Source organism: Schistocerca piceifrons, chromosome 7 (assembly GCF_021461385.2).
Source record: "Schistocerca piceifrons isolate TAMUIC-IGC-003096 chromosome 7, iqSchPice1.1, whole genome shotgun sequence".
Classification (NCBI taxonomy): domain Eukaryota; kingdom Metazoa; phylum Arthropoda; class Insecta; order Orthoptera; family Acrididae; genus Schistocerca; species Schistocerca piceifrons.
In genome coordinates, this window is record NC_060144.1 from 570,800,908 (window position 1) to 570,816,235 (window position 15,328).

At 44.4% G+C, this 15,328-nt stretch overlaps 1 protein-coding gene across 1 annotated transcript in view; it reads left to right on the top strand.

Annotated features, from left to right (window-relative positions):
- The first annotated feature begins 7,556 nt into the window (after nucleotides 1-7,556).
- Nucleotides 7,557-15,328, top strand: part of LOC124805344 — a 55,451-nt gene continuing 47,679 nt past the window's right edge. Inside the window, exon 1 of the mRNA XM_047265863.1 lies at nucleotides 7,557-7,611. The gene's annotated coding sequence lies outside the window, so the exon portion shown is untranslated. The remainder of the gene's footprint in view (nucleotides 7,612-15,328) is intronic.

The following is a 15,328-nucleotide window of genomic DNA, read 5'->3' on the forward strand; positions in this document are numbered from 1 at the left end:
GTTTTACAAATACCAGGGCTGAGGTGGCCCATAGTGAACTTTAGGTAGTGATGTAAGAATCACAATAGTTGGATGCCCAGCAATCCTCATGTTGCATATAGAGAAATTGAATACCTGAAAGTGAGGTGGTAAATTCCAACATATAACATGATGTATAATGTGTTTATACTGCACAAACATAAACTGAAAAAATAGTGTTCAAAAGTAAGGTATCTTGCCACTATGCTCATAATTTGAAAAATTGGTATTTTTTGAGGCGCTGGAGCGCCTAAGATATTGGGAGTAGAAAAAAATGGCAAAAATCAAATTTGTAGAGAATTTTGTGCTCTTTAAAAAAGAAAATAGACGTCAAAGCGATAGGAGCAAATGAAACTGAGATATTTTGAAAAAAACTGAAAAAAGCCGAAATTTTCCAAGTTTTTTGACTGCAGAAAGTTTTCCCAGGCGAAATTTTGTTGGCAAAACTCAGTTTTCTAATCTTTCCAACCATATGAACGAGTTGAAAAAATAAACTCTTCTACCGCACCTTTTGCAAGGTATATCTGCTATTTGAGTGGACTAGTCCTTTCCCCTTCCAGATCAGCCGCAGATTCATCGCGGTCGTCAATTTTCTTCCCAGCTACGATGCGTACCATTCCCCCTCCAGGCCGGTGACTCTACTGTGCTGATTGTCATTACGCTTGTCCGTCCGCTTTTCCTCCAGGCTTCCTGCCCTTGTCTGTTGCCAGACACCGAATGCTCAAGACCATGCACTAAATTACTGACGTCACATTTATTAATGCTAACAAGCTTCTCTTGCACCGATACTGGTAATTTCGGTATAAAAATTGCAACAAGGTCACATTCTCTTAAGAAGGTAGGAAAAATACATATTTTTCTCCCAGTAGTGCTGGAAAATTTCCTTGTAACTGCCACACCAGCTATTGGCATAGCGTCTGTCTTCAAATATTTCGATGGTGACACAGTTCTGTGATTCAGAAACACTTATACAAAATCATCATATGTTTTCTCCGTGCCGGCCTATGTGGCCGAGCGGTTCTAGGCAGTGTGCGATTTGCAGGGGGGGGGGATGAGGGGGATTTGCCCCCCTCTGCATCAGACCATCCCCTCCTCTGGTTTTAGTTTATGCATCCCAACCTGGGATGTTTATTTCTCATGCACTGGAGTAAAACTTTACATATAATTTAAATTTGTGGAGCCGAACACTGAAAGTTTTTGATGTGTCTTACTATTAATACTATTAATATGTTTCAGTTTTCTATCATCAGAATAAGTACAACTTTTCACAAATGTGCCTCTACTTTTCGAATTCCCCTCATATAACTGTACCAGTATGTAGATGATTTTGTAAATAAGATTTACCTATAATGTACATTTAAAGATATAACAAGGGATGGCTTTTCTGATAGTGCATACGAATCAATAGTGAGTTTCGGCATTAACATCTATTTATAAATAGCTGTTTAACCACGCGTAACGCCACGGTCCAAGCTAGTAACATATTTAAATTCTACTAACCCCCTAAGACATCCCTCCCACTGGTAAAAGCACAAATCCTACCCTGGTTCTAGGCGCTACAGTCTGGAACCGCGCGACCGCTACAGTCGCAGGTTCGAATCCTGCCTCGGGCATGGGTGTGTGTGATGTCCTTAGGTTAGTAAGGTTTAAGTAGTTCTAAGTTCTAGTGGACTGATGACCTCGGAAGTTGAGTGCCAAAGTGCTCAGAACCATTTTGTTTCCCCTGTTTTATTACTCCTGTTCCCCATCATGTGACGTCCACTTCAAAACTACTGGCAACCCTGTTGTTCTGACCAGTGTTCAGGACAAATACTGTCAAACTGTCCAATGAACGCTATGGGACGTATGTTACCTTTCATTGAGAAGTGGTGGAACTTGTATGCACTAAGAAAATCAGCGAATCACCTACACCAGGGGTCAACAAACTGGCAATTTTAAATTATTGTGTGTAGGTTTTCTCGTTTATTGTAGTATTTGCTTATTTCGCGCTATCCTCAGATTTTAATTATGTTTATAATTAAAAGCCTCTAAAAGTCGATGCCGAGGTCGTGTTTTCATTAGAGGATGCGGGACAGAAAAGTATTTGCGTAATATGCAGCGAAAATGTTGCCGTTTTGGTGACACCATGAAACAAAACATATTGGGTGTCTCACAGCTTTTGGGTCAAATTGAAACAGGTGATCGTAAATCCACAATGGATTATTTTGAGACAGGGAACCAATGATTGGAAATCCATATTTATTATGTTATGGACACATAGCGTACACCACATAACAGCAACGTACCTCATAGTAATTGTTAAAAGTGGCGACCGTCGGTCTCAGTGGATGTACTGCAGTGGCTCATGTAGTTCTGCCGCACTCCCGCCCCGGAGGCTGTTGTACACTGGAAAAGGAGTGGGTGATAAACAGCATACACCCCTGACCACCAAACAGACTCGCTGTACAGAATTTAGCTCAGAGCACATGTGTCATGTGGCGACCGCATGCGTCTCACCGGGTCATTAACCTGTGCCGCATGCATAGTTGTCCATTGCCACAGACATTTTGTGATGTGTCTATGGCGAGAGGTGTTATTGTGTACAGTGCTTGATGCATTATCAACGATGGTATGCTACTCATCACGATAGTTGGCAGACGCGCATTTAATGTACGGTGTGGCAGGATGCAGTGCTCGTAAAGCAGCAGCAGCATTCCCAACAGGCGCCATCCTAATTGGGAGAACTTTATCTCTATGTCTACCAACGTATGAGAGCCAGGGTCGTTCACGTCACAGAGAAGCGGCCAAGGTTCCCGCCAGAGACATGTCCGAACACCAGAATTGAAGAGATGTTGTTGGGTCATGCGGCTGACCACCCAGCAACAAGCAGCTTGCCCGCGAAATGCACACTTCGAAGCATACAGTGGGCAGAGTACTGGTCGAACAAGTATTACGTCCCTATCACAAACAACGTGTTCAAATACTGGGACCAACGGATTTTGAGCCACGCATTCATTTCTGTCAGTGTGTTATCCAACGCATTCAAAAATGTTCAAATGTGTGTGAAATCTGATGGGACTTAACTGCTAAGGTCATCAGTCCCTAAGCTTACACACTACTTAACCTAAATTATCCTAAGGACAAACACACACTCCCATGCGCGAGGCAGGACTCGAACCTCCGCCGGGACCAGCCGCACAGTCCATGACTGCAGGGCCTAGACCGCACGGCTAATCCCGCGCGGCTATCCAAGCCTTGCTGTAGTGCCAAACTTCATACAGTGTGCATATAAATATATAAATAAATAAATAAATAAATAAATATATATATATATATATATAATTAAACAAATTGCTTATATACTCTTGGCATACTTGACTTTTTTTAGTTTGCAGGAAATAAATTGTCTTTCGTTTTAAATTCATGAATCTCGTAAATTGTGAGCAAGTCGTGTCGTGAATTTACTTCTGGTGTCCTTGGTTACATTCATCTCTTACGGCCCTAAGTATTCATCAGTTAACCGTGTCTATAACAGTTCTTAATCGCGCTTCTTCTTCCGATGCAGGCCGCTGAAACTGAGATGATGCGCCGAAGAAAGGAAAACTTTCATGGTTTTGCACTAATAATAATTATTATTCAAACAACGCAAATGGCTACCACACACATCTTACAAAAATACGTCTTCTCCACTCGAGAACTAAAGACAGAGTCTCTCCATTAATTGACAAAAAAGTTGAATGAGGTTCCCCTCATTTGTTACCGTCTTCCGTCATAGTAAAATACATCTTTTGCTGATGCTTACAGCGGTCGCGCTAATGTTTTTTTTTTTTCAGGGCTTTTCTTACGTACCAGTGCAACAGTTCGCGGATGAGGCCGCATTCACACGTGATGGTGTTTTCAACAGTTGCAACAGCCATGTCTGGAGCGAGGACAATCCCCACGCCACCCACATCAGTGGCCGTCAGCAACGATTCTCTGTCCGGGCTTTGTACGAGATCTCCTAAAAGGACCTTATCTGCTGCCTCCCCATTTGATTGATCCCAGTTATCTGGTGTTCCTGCGAGATATACCGCCGCAGTTCTTGGAGACTGTACTCCTTGTTGTCCGTGAAAGGATGTGGTTTCAACACGACAGTCCACCAGCCCACTTTGATGATAATGTCCACAACCATCTGAACAACACTTGGCCTCATCGTTGCATTGGAAGGGGCGGACCTGTCCCATGGCCAGCGCGATCGCCGGATCTAACACCTCTGGATTTTCTATACTAGGATTACGTCAAGGTGAATACCAGCTTGCTAGGGTCCAAGCTGCCGGCTGTCTGCTGGTACGACAGCCACCAGGGTTCCTTTCTCAATACCATCGGTAGTAAACCCATTATTACCTGTTGCAGTATGACCCAAAATGTCGCTGTGCGAAATATAAGTCTGTCAAAGGTAATTTAGAAATCCAAAGAAATCTGTTCAAGAGAAAGTTTGCTGTAAATGAATCTGTCACTCGTACCGGTTATAAAGCAATGCATGTGATTGGAGAGCTAAGATGGCAACTTTGAAATGGTACAGTACCGCCCGACATTGAAAATAGGTTCAACATTCTTCGTTATTCTTGCCAGAACAACATATTTTTTGTAATAATAACTCAGTTTCACTTAATACACCGAAGCTGGTTGCCAGTGTAGGAAAGAAGGACAATTTATTTATTTAATTGATCACATGTGCACTCCCACAAAATAAATCCCTATATCCAATTTGGTGAGATCTGCGAAATGAATGTATGTATGGTCATCTGCTAACTGCAGATAGTGAATGTGCAATATATGATAATCTTTGAGACGGTCCTTTGGTCACGTTTGGTGGAACCAAAGAGATGAAATTTACCTGAGGTTTGAGCGCCTGAAATGTGGCTGGCCAATACGGTAGCATGGTGCTCCCCCACCTCGGCGGAGGTGCGAGATGACCTGAAGAACGGCCATGTTTCAGCACTCTGGCGCTGGATCTTCTGTTGGTATGACCTGTCTTAGGTGTGCTCCGTAAAGACAAAAGAGTGGAGGGAATGGTATGGATGTGAAATAGTTAAGAGTAGCTTGGAATAATAATTTCTCTATTTCAGGAACTTTTGGGGGGTGGGGGTGGGGGGAGAATTAAATGACAGGCAGGTAATATTAAGGGGACCGTAGTAATCTTCGGAAGTGACCAACGGTCACAATGAAACCACATGTAGTACTAAGTTGAAATACTTGCGAGTGCTAGTACTAAGTTGAAATACTTCCGAGTTCTAAAGTTAAGCTGGCGTGTGTTCTATAAGCTGGAAATATTTAAGAAATGGCCTGTGCAGGACTTGAAATTAGAGAGTATTTCCACGCGGGTGAGTACTGTGTGAGTCTCAATCTGTGTATGAGACAAAGGATAAAGAGAAGTACTCGTCCATGGTATCAGTTGAGGACTCGCGTGTGTGACGAATATGTTCTTAATATTACTTTGCGTGTTATGTTTTCGTGTGACGCTAGATTCAAACTCTAATACTCTGAGAGAGAAGCAAGGTGAGTCAGCCGTCTATCCAGCAACGCCACTTGGCTTGCACTGCACAGGAAGACGTGCACATATTCTCCAGAGTTCGTAGTAGGAAAGAAAAGTTACGAAGTGGGGCAGTGTCGTGCGAAACTGGGATGAATACTAATTGAAGTGGGAAAGCTGAAAGTGATGTGATTCTAACGTTGTGACTATTCTTTGTGTGGTATTCTATGTTGCCAGTGTGATGTATTTCATGTAATTTAAGTATGTGTGGTTTGCATGGGAGAGTAGCAAGATAGGTTCAGAGGCAGTGGGTTATGCAATGTTCCTTTTTGTACCCCTCGGTCTGGAGGAAATTTTCGTGATGATGGGTGTGAGAGTCGAAGTGTGAGACATAGCAAAAGATCCACCATCCTATCCAGAAAGTGCACTGGAGCGTTAGATCATTACGAGACCATAAGATAGAGAATCACCAATGTAAAGCCATGCCCACTGGACGGAGTGTCTCATGTGTAATTGTAGTATAAAATGTAATGGTGTGTTTAGGTTATCTGTTAATCATAATAGAATTTATCTGAATAAAAAAGATTGTGGAAAGAAAAAGATTGGTGGCCTTGTGCTTCGAATAGTGTGTAGTCATGCTATCCAGAATTTATAACGTGTGCGCCGTTCATATTCAGTGCGATGGCCACGTGTTGATCAAAGCCGTTGGGTGAGAAAGGAAATGTGGTATTGCCAGTGCGTAGTGAACAATCAGAGTTGTGCAAATTTTTTAATAGTCAGATGTGCGTTATCCGTTTCCGTTGCGTAATATTCAAACAGGAGAATAATTTGTAGCTTAATTGTGGGTACTAGAGCTCACAATCAGTCATTGATGTTTTGCGATAAATAAGAATAAATCCACTCGCTTGGCAGACCACTCATCTTGCAGGCCTGACTGCTTGATGCCACAGTATGAGCAAGGCATGAGGGTGCCTCTCAGCTTCATCGAAGAGTGTACGATGAAAGCAGATTTGTTTGGAAGAAAGCAGATTTGTTTGGAAGTACGTGCCTATCAGCAAGTTCAGTTGTGCAGAGAACAGAAGAAATTGGAGAGAATACAAGGCTGCAGATTTGAAAGAAAGCTGGGAATTTCTCGCTGTTTCTTTGGTGCTGGATGGCCGTCTGATCTCTCGAGTACGTCACAACTTCTTCTGTTCAAATGGTTCAAATGGCTCTGAGCACTATGGGACTTAACTTCTAAGGTCATCAGTCCCCTAGAACTTAGAACTACTTAAACCTAACTAACCTGAGGACATCACACACATCCATGCCCGAGGCAGGATTCGAACCTGCGACCGTAGCGGTCGCGCGGTTCCAGACTGTAGCGCCTTTAACCGCTTGGCCACCACGGCCGGCTCTTCTGTTCATTCGCGGTGTCAGTTTCCACGGAAGATTTTGTATCCGTTTGTAGCACGCATGGAACAACAACTGGAAAGGCATTCTCATTAAAGTGGGACAAAAGGAAGAAAATAAAAAGGTAGCGTATGTCACAGGAACGATATCGGTATTTGCCTTGAGAGATTTAGGGAAAAAACGGAAAATCTAAAAGTGGATTGCTAGACGTGGATTTGAACCTTCGTTCTCCCAAACGCGAGTCGAGAATGTTACCACTGCGCCACCTCGCTCGGTTTTACTGAAAAAGAGCCACGTGCAAGATGGGCAAGTGACACCAGTTTCAAAACCTCCCCCATGGCCCTGACCCACAATACAATACATTTGCCAAGAAAAAAAAAGTACATTGTGCCACGGCATTCTTCACAGAACGGTTCTGTGGTCCAGATGTGTCTCGGTGCGAAGGCGACTGTATCAGCCTCTTTATTTAGTGCTGCAGTGCAAACCGTGTGATTCAGCTGTCGAGGCTTGTGACGTAAGCTGCCACTGTTTCAGGAGAGGTTTATGTCAGGTTACGCCACAATAGGCTCCGGATGTCAGCGCGTATCTTCGTCAGAGGGAGATAGCGGCCCGGCCCCGCGTGACTGAGGTTGCCCGGTAAAAGACCTCAGTCACGCACAGTAACTGGCGCCGACTGCATCGCTCGCCCAACGCATTTCAAAAGGATAAAGGTACGCCTGTAGCCGAACGGAAAGAGATGCTGTTGGCGTCGCTGTTAACTAGAGAGCTTACTTCTGAATGTACGTCTAAGTTTATCCTCCATAAGCGACCTGTCGGTGTCTGCGGGGGGAGGGGGGGGGGGACGTGGGTACTCCGGTATCGCTTACATTTGCCGGCTTTCGTGCTCCTTGCACGAATGTCAAATGGGGCCCAGGTGTTGCGGGTAAATTACGTGGAAGTACTGGACCGGGTTTTGGGCAAACATCATTTACCATAATGAGATTTTCACTCTGTAGCGGAGTGTGCGCTGATATGAAACTTACTGGCAGATTAAAACTGTGTGCCGGACCGAGACTCGAACTCGGGACCTTAGCCTTTCGCGGGGAAGTGCACTTGCCCGCGAAAGGCAAAGGTCCCGAGTTCGAGTCTCGGTCCGGCACACAGTTTTAATCTGCCAGGAACTTTCATCATTTACCATTTGTAAAACATTTATTACAAAATATTGTAGGGTGCCAATTTCCTGTTTCTCGTTAAGCAGACTTTCAGCATGTACCCAAGGGCTACTGTCGCTCAATAAATTTAAGATGAGTGATTCCAAAAAAATTCTTTAACAATTCGAAAGCAAGTCCACAGGGCCTTTAAATAAGCCGGCCGGAGTGGCCGAGCGGTTCTAGGCGCTACAGTCTGGAACCGAGCGACCGCTACGGTCGCAGGTTCGAATCCGGCGTCGGTCATGGGTGTGTGTGACGTCCTTAGGTTAGTTAGGTTTAAGTAGTTCTAAGTTCCAGGGGACTGATGACCTCAGAAGTTAAGTCCCATAGTGCTCAGAGCCATTTGAACCTTAAATAAAACGTCAACAATAAATAAGAGAATATAGTCTAATTTTGAATTTTACACTTTTATAAAAAGGAAAACCGAGTATCAATGCCAAAATGCGTCATAATCATCCTGATAAAGGCAACTAGTTGGTGTTCTAGAATCTTATACCACAGTTCCAATTTACAAACGGGACCCGACTAATACTAAGCCAAGAACATGATGGGTAATCAAGACGATTAGTTATAAATGCATCCACATTAACATACTGCCTCTACACCTAAAAGACTCGTTCACTGCCCTGCAAAATATTAAGCAAGCTGAGTGAAACTTTTAAGCTCACATTAATTACACTACTGACCATTAAAATTGCTACACTATTAGATGACGTGCTACAGACGCGAAATTTAACCAACAGCAAGAAGATGCTGTGATATACAAATGATCAGCTTTTCAGAGCATTCACACAAGGTTGGCGCCGGTGGCGACACCTACAACGTGCTGACATGAGGAAAGTTTCCAACCGATTTCTCATATACAAACAGCAGTTGACCGGCGTTGCCCGGTGAAATGTTGTTGTGATGCCTCGTGTAAGGAGGAGAAATGCGTACCATCACGTTTCCAACTTTGATAAACGTCGGATTGTAGCCTATCGCGATTGCAGTTTATCGTATCGCGACATTGCTGATCGCGTTGGTCGAGATCCAATGACTGTTAGCAGAATATGGAATCGGTGGGTTCAAGACCGTAATACGGAACGCCGTGCTGGATTCCAACGGCCTCGTATCACTAGCAGTCGAAATGACAGGCATCTTATCCGCATGGCTGTAACGGATCGTGCAGCCACGTCTCGATCCCCGAGTCAACAGATGGGGACGTTTGCAAGACAACAACCATCTGCACGAACAGTTCAACGACGTTTGCAGCAGCATGGACTATCAGCTCGGAGACCATGGCTGCGGTTACCGTTGACGCTGCATCACAGACAGGAGCGCCTGCGATGGTGTACTCAACGACGAACCTGGGTGCACGAATGGCAAAACGTCATTTTTTCGGATGAATCCAGGTTATGTTTACAGCATCATGATGATTGCATCCGTGTTTGACGACATCACAGTGAACGCACATTGGAAGCGTGTATTCGTCGTCGCCGTACTGGCGTATCACCCGGCGTGATGGTATGGGGTGCCTATGGTTACACGTCTCGGTCACATATTGTTCGCATTGACGGCACTTTGAACCGTGGACGTTACATTCCAGATGTGTTACGACCCGTGGCTCTAACTTTCGTTCGATCCCTGCGAAACCCTATATTTCAGCAGGATAATGCACGATCGCATGTTGCAGGTCCTGTATGGGCCTTTCTGGATACAAAAAATGTTCGACTGCTGCCCTGGCCAGCACATTCTCCAGATCTCTCACCAGCTGAAAACGTCTGGTCAATGGTGGCCGAGCAACTGGCTCGTCACAAGACGCCAGTCACTACTCTTGATGAACTGTGGTATCGTGTTGAAGCTGCATGGGCAGCTGTACCTGTACACGGCATCCAAGTTATGTTTCACTCAATGCCCAGGCGTATCAAGGCCGTTGTTATGGCCAGAGGTGGTTCTTCTGGGTACTGATTTCTCAGGATCTATGCACCAAAACTGCGTGAAAATGTAATCACATGTCAGTTCTAGTATAATATATTTGTCCAATGAATACCCGTTTATCATCTGCATTTCTTCTTGGTGTAGCAATTTTAATGGCCAGTAGTGTAAAATGTGAGATAGAATGAGATATCTTAAAAAAAAGAGAATAGGACAAATATTATGATCATTGCGGCAGAAGCCCGTAACAAAGTTACGTAAGTTAATGCCTTGCGGCGTGAGGCGATGCAGGATGCGGCAGGCTGGTGAAGGTGATGTCGGCAGTCGGTGCACACAGGCAGCAGCCCACAAGAGAACTGTGGGGTCAGCAGGCTGCATGTCACAACAGTCATAAGACTCGAATACACTAAGGGAGGGTCTAACAGGGGAAACTCCCCATCACACCTCCCCCCCCCCCTCCCAGGTTCAGGTGTAGTGGTAAAACGGCCCAGTGGATAAGCCCGTCAAAAACTGTGCATAGATCAAGAATGAAAACAGGAAGAAGATGTACTGAACTGTGAAAAAAGAAGCAGAACGGAAACAATGAATGCTCCTAGCTCAGGATGTGTAACATTGAGAGGGTTAGAACAGTCACGGCGTCGTGGTCCAGGGGTTACGGCGTTGACCTAGAAAGCAGGATATCCGTGGTCAAATATCCATTGTGCTCTTTTTTTCACAATATCATGAGCTGTCCGTCCACTCATTGACGAGTTTGTTATGTTTCTATAGTTTTCGCCGTTTTCATACTATACATTGGTTACAGAATATGAATCATGTGATAAAATATATTGCCGCTGCAAGTTAATGTAATGAACAGTGAGAGCAAATGAGATGACACTTAGACCTTTCACAGAAATGAAAACAAGAAATTAACGGGTGTGAACTATGTTACAATGAAGAAATTCAAAAATCAAAACATCAAAAACATATGTTTTGATAGAGCACGAGGAAAACTGTGTCATTTTGAAACTGTTGAGTTTATTTATTGCAGCTTATGTGACGAACTATTACATTTTCATCATTACTTTGGGAGTGATCACAGTCACAATCATAGGATCACCTAAATAAAGCTAGGAGGCACCCCTCACTCGCACACCGGCCGTGCAACTTGGATGGGTCCATAACAGATTCCTATTAAATGGCACACATACTGCCACCAGTGACATTTATGACACCCCAGATGTGTTTCCGGGTGGAGGATTCGGTTGAGTTCTCGTCTTGTCGTCAAATGTTTACGGTTCTTATTGCAGACCCACTTCCTCTCGGCTGCTAACAGAGTAGTTATGGGACTTAACTTCTGAGGTCATCAGTCCCCTGGAACTTAGAACTACTTAAACCTAACTAACCTAAGGACATCACACACACCCATGCCCGAGACAGGATTCGAACCTGCGAATTGGTGTGGGTGGAGGTTATACTTAACAGCCGAACTAAGTTAATAGTTGGCTCCTTCTACCGACCCCCAGACTCCGATGATATAGTTGCTGAACAGTTCAGAGAAAATTTGAGTCTCGTAACAAATAAATACCCTACCCATGCGGTTATAGTTGGTGGGGACTTCAACCTTCCCTCGATATGTTGGTAAAAATACTTGTTCAAAACCGGTGGTAGGCAGAAAACATCTTCCGAGATTGTCCTAAATGCTTTCTCCGAAAATTATTTCGAGCAGTTAGTCCACGAACCCACGGGAATTGTAAATGGTTGCGAAAACACACTTGACCTCGTAGCCACAAACAATCCAGAGCTAATAGAGAGCATCATGACTGATACAGGGATTAGTGATCACAAGGTCGTTGTAGCTAGGCTCAATACCGTTTCTCCCAAATCCACCACAAACAAACGCAAAATAATTTTATTTAAAAAAGCGGATAAAGTGTCACTAGAAGCCTTCCTAAGAAACAATCTCCATTCCTTCCGAACTGACTATGCAAATGTAGACGAGATGTGGCTCAAATTCAAAGATATAGTAGCAACAGCAATTGAGAGATTCATACCTCATTAATTGGTAAGAGATGGAACTTGATCCCCCATGGTACACAAAACAGGTCCGAACGCTGTTGCAGAGGCAACGGAAAAAGTTCAGAAGAACGCGAAACCCGAAGATTGGCTAAAATTTACAGACGCGCGAAATTTGGCACGGACTTCAATGCGAGATGCCTTTAATAGGTTCCACAAAGAAACACTGTCTCGAAATTTGGTAGAAAATCCGAAGAAATTCTGGTCGTATGTAAAGTACACAAGCGGCAAGACGCAGTCAATACCTTCGCTGCGCAGTGCCGGTGGTACTGTTACCGACGACTGAGCCGCTAAAGCGGAGTTACTGAACGCAGTTTTCCGAAATTCCTTCACCAGGGAAGACGAATGGAATATTCCAGAATTTGAAACACGAACAGCTGCTAGCATGAGTTTCTTAGAAGTAGATACCTTAGGGGTTGCGAAGCAACTCAAAACGCTTGATACGGGCAAGTCTTCAGGTCCAGATTGTATACCGATTAGGTTCCTTTCAGATCACGCTGATACAATAGCTCCCTACTTAGCAATGACATACAACCGCTCGCTCACCGATAGATCTGTACCTACAGATTGGAAAATTGCGCACGTCGCACCAGTGTTTAAGAAGGGTAGTAGGAGTAATCCATCGAACTACAGACCTATATCATTGACGTCGGCTTGCTGTAGGGTTTTGGAGCATATACTGTATTCAAATATTATGAATCACCTCGAAGGGAACGATCTATTGATACGTAATCAGCATGGTTTCAGAAAACATCGTCCTTGTGCAACGCAGCTGGCTCATTATTCGCAAGAAGTAATGGCCGCTATCGACAGGGGATCTCAAGTTGATTCCTTATCTCTAGATTTCCGGAAAGCTTTTGACACAGTTCCTCACAAGCGACTTCTAATCAAGCTGCGGGCCTATGGCGTATCGTCTCAGTTGTGCGACTGGATTCGTGATTTCCTGTCAGGAAGGTCGCAGTTCGTAGTAATAGATGGCAAATCATCGAGTAAAACTGAAGTGATATCAGGTGTTCCCCAGGGAAGCGTCCTGGGACCTCTGCTGTTCCTGATCTATATAAATGACCTGGGTGACAATCTGAGCAGTTCTCTTAGGTTGTTCGCAGATGACGCTGTAATTTACCGTCTAGTAAGGTCATCCGAAGACCAGTATCAGTTGCAAAGCGATTTAGAAAAGATTGCTGTATGGTGTGGCAGGTGGCAGTTGACGCTACATAACGAAAAGTGTGAGGTGATCCACATTAGTTTCAAAAGAAATCCGTTGGAATTCGATTACTCGATAAATAGTACAATTCTCAAGGCTGTCAATCCAACTAAGTACCTGGGTGTTAAAATTACGAACAACTTCAGTTGGAAAGACCACATAGATAATTTTGAGGGGAAGGCGAGCCAAAGGTTGCGTTTCATTGGCAGGACACTTAGAAGATGCAACAAGTCCACTAAAGAGACAGCTTACACCACACTCGTTCGTCCTCTGTTAGAATATTGCTGCGCGGTGTGGGATCCTTATCAGGTGGGATTGACGGAGGACATCGAAAGGGTGCAAAAAAGGGCAGCTCGTTTTGTATTATCACGTAATAGGGGAGAGAGTGTGGCAGATATGATACGCGAGTTGGGATGGAAGTCATTAAAGCAAAGACGTTTTTCGTCGCGGCGAGATCTATTTACGAAATAGGAATGATCATCAAAATAAAATAAGAGAAATCAGAGCTCGAACAGAAAGGTTTATGTGTTCGTTTTTCCCGCGCGCTGTTCGGGAGTGGAATGGTAGAGAGATAGTATGATTGTGGTTCGATGAACCCTCTGCCAAGCACTTAAATGTGAATTGCAGAGTAATCATGTAGATGTAGATGTAGATGTAGATATAAGTCCCTTCCTTACACCTCGCTGTTGCAAACGGACGTTACACCATTACACAGACACAAATTTGAATATAGCGAGCTTGGACATTAATGACTGAACGGACAGTTCATAATTTTCTGAAAAAAATTGAAAAATAAAATAGGGCATAAGGGAGATCTTCCGACACTTGGACTGCATAACCACATCGCCGAGTCTCTGGACTCTGTCACTGTTGCTCATGTTGAGCTTGGATCGTTTATTGTTTCTGTTTTGCTTCTTTCTCTTTTCACGCTTGATCTGTCTTAGTTTTTGACGGGCTATCCACTGGTCATATTGCCATTAAATATGAGGGGGGGGGGGGGGGGGGAGCGCGATGGGGATTTCTACATGTAAGTTGGGGCACCACTACCCCATTTAACCATCTCCCGTAATCTGATGTTCAGTCAGGAGAGGGTTCACCTAGGAGGCGCGAACTCCACCAGGATCAACAGTTCTCCACACTCGAGACCAATAATCATTCGCACAATTTTAAATATTTTTACCCTGTCAAATTTACCGCCCAGCATACACTTACTAGAACCACATCTCAGGCATTGCAGCCCCTTGATTGTGCTCAGCACAGGGAGGCAAGATACCGGGACAGGAAACAAACCTAGACACCACCAGTATCGCCTTATCTCGACTTAGCCCGTCTAACGTGCTTAACCAGCTGCTAGTTCACTCGGCCGACAGACAACACAGTGATCCCATAATCCAAAGAGCAAAGCACGTAATGAAAGAGACTCTCCAAAACACCACACTCTCCAAAACATCAGATTACTTCATACAAACTGAATCCCCAAATGAGAGGAAAACGACTTAAACATACAAAGGAAATAAATTTTGTCGCTGAAGCAAAACATGGGGCCAAGATCGCTACCCGAGCTGTTCTAGGCGCTTCAGTCTGGAACCGCGCGACCGCTACGGTCGCAGGTTCGAATCCTGCTTCGGGCATGTATACGTGTGATGACCTTAAGTTAGTTAGGTTTAAGTAGTTCTAAGTTCTAAGAAACTGATGACCTCAGATGTTAAGTCCCATAGTGCTCAGAGCCATTTGAACCAAGATCGCTACAGTAATGCGCAGTTGGCAATAACGTCGGAGAACCGACGTTGCAGAGCCGTGATCCACTGGATGCCACAAACCACACTGCTGTTGAGAGCAACGGCCCGGCTGCTCCCTGGTTGGAAGGCGCTCTCCGTGGCGAGGAACGGCTGTTGCTCTAGTTCGCACGACGGGAGGTTTGAAAGGAGCAAGACGCAGCGGATCAGAATGCTGCGTGACGAGAACTATTGTCGCTGTATCTACAAATGACCTCTCATTCCCTGATTTTCCTATCCCGGTCGTTTCGCGAGTTATTTGTGAGGAAGCAATGTGTTGCCTAGCCCT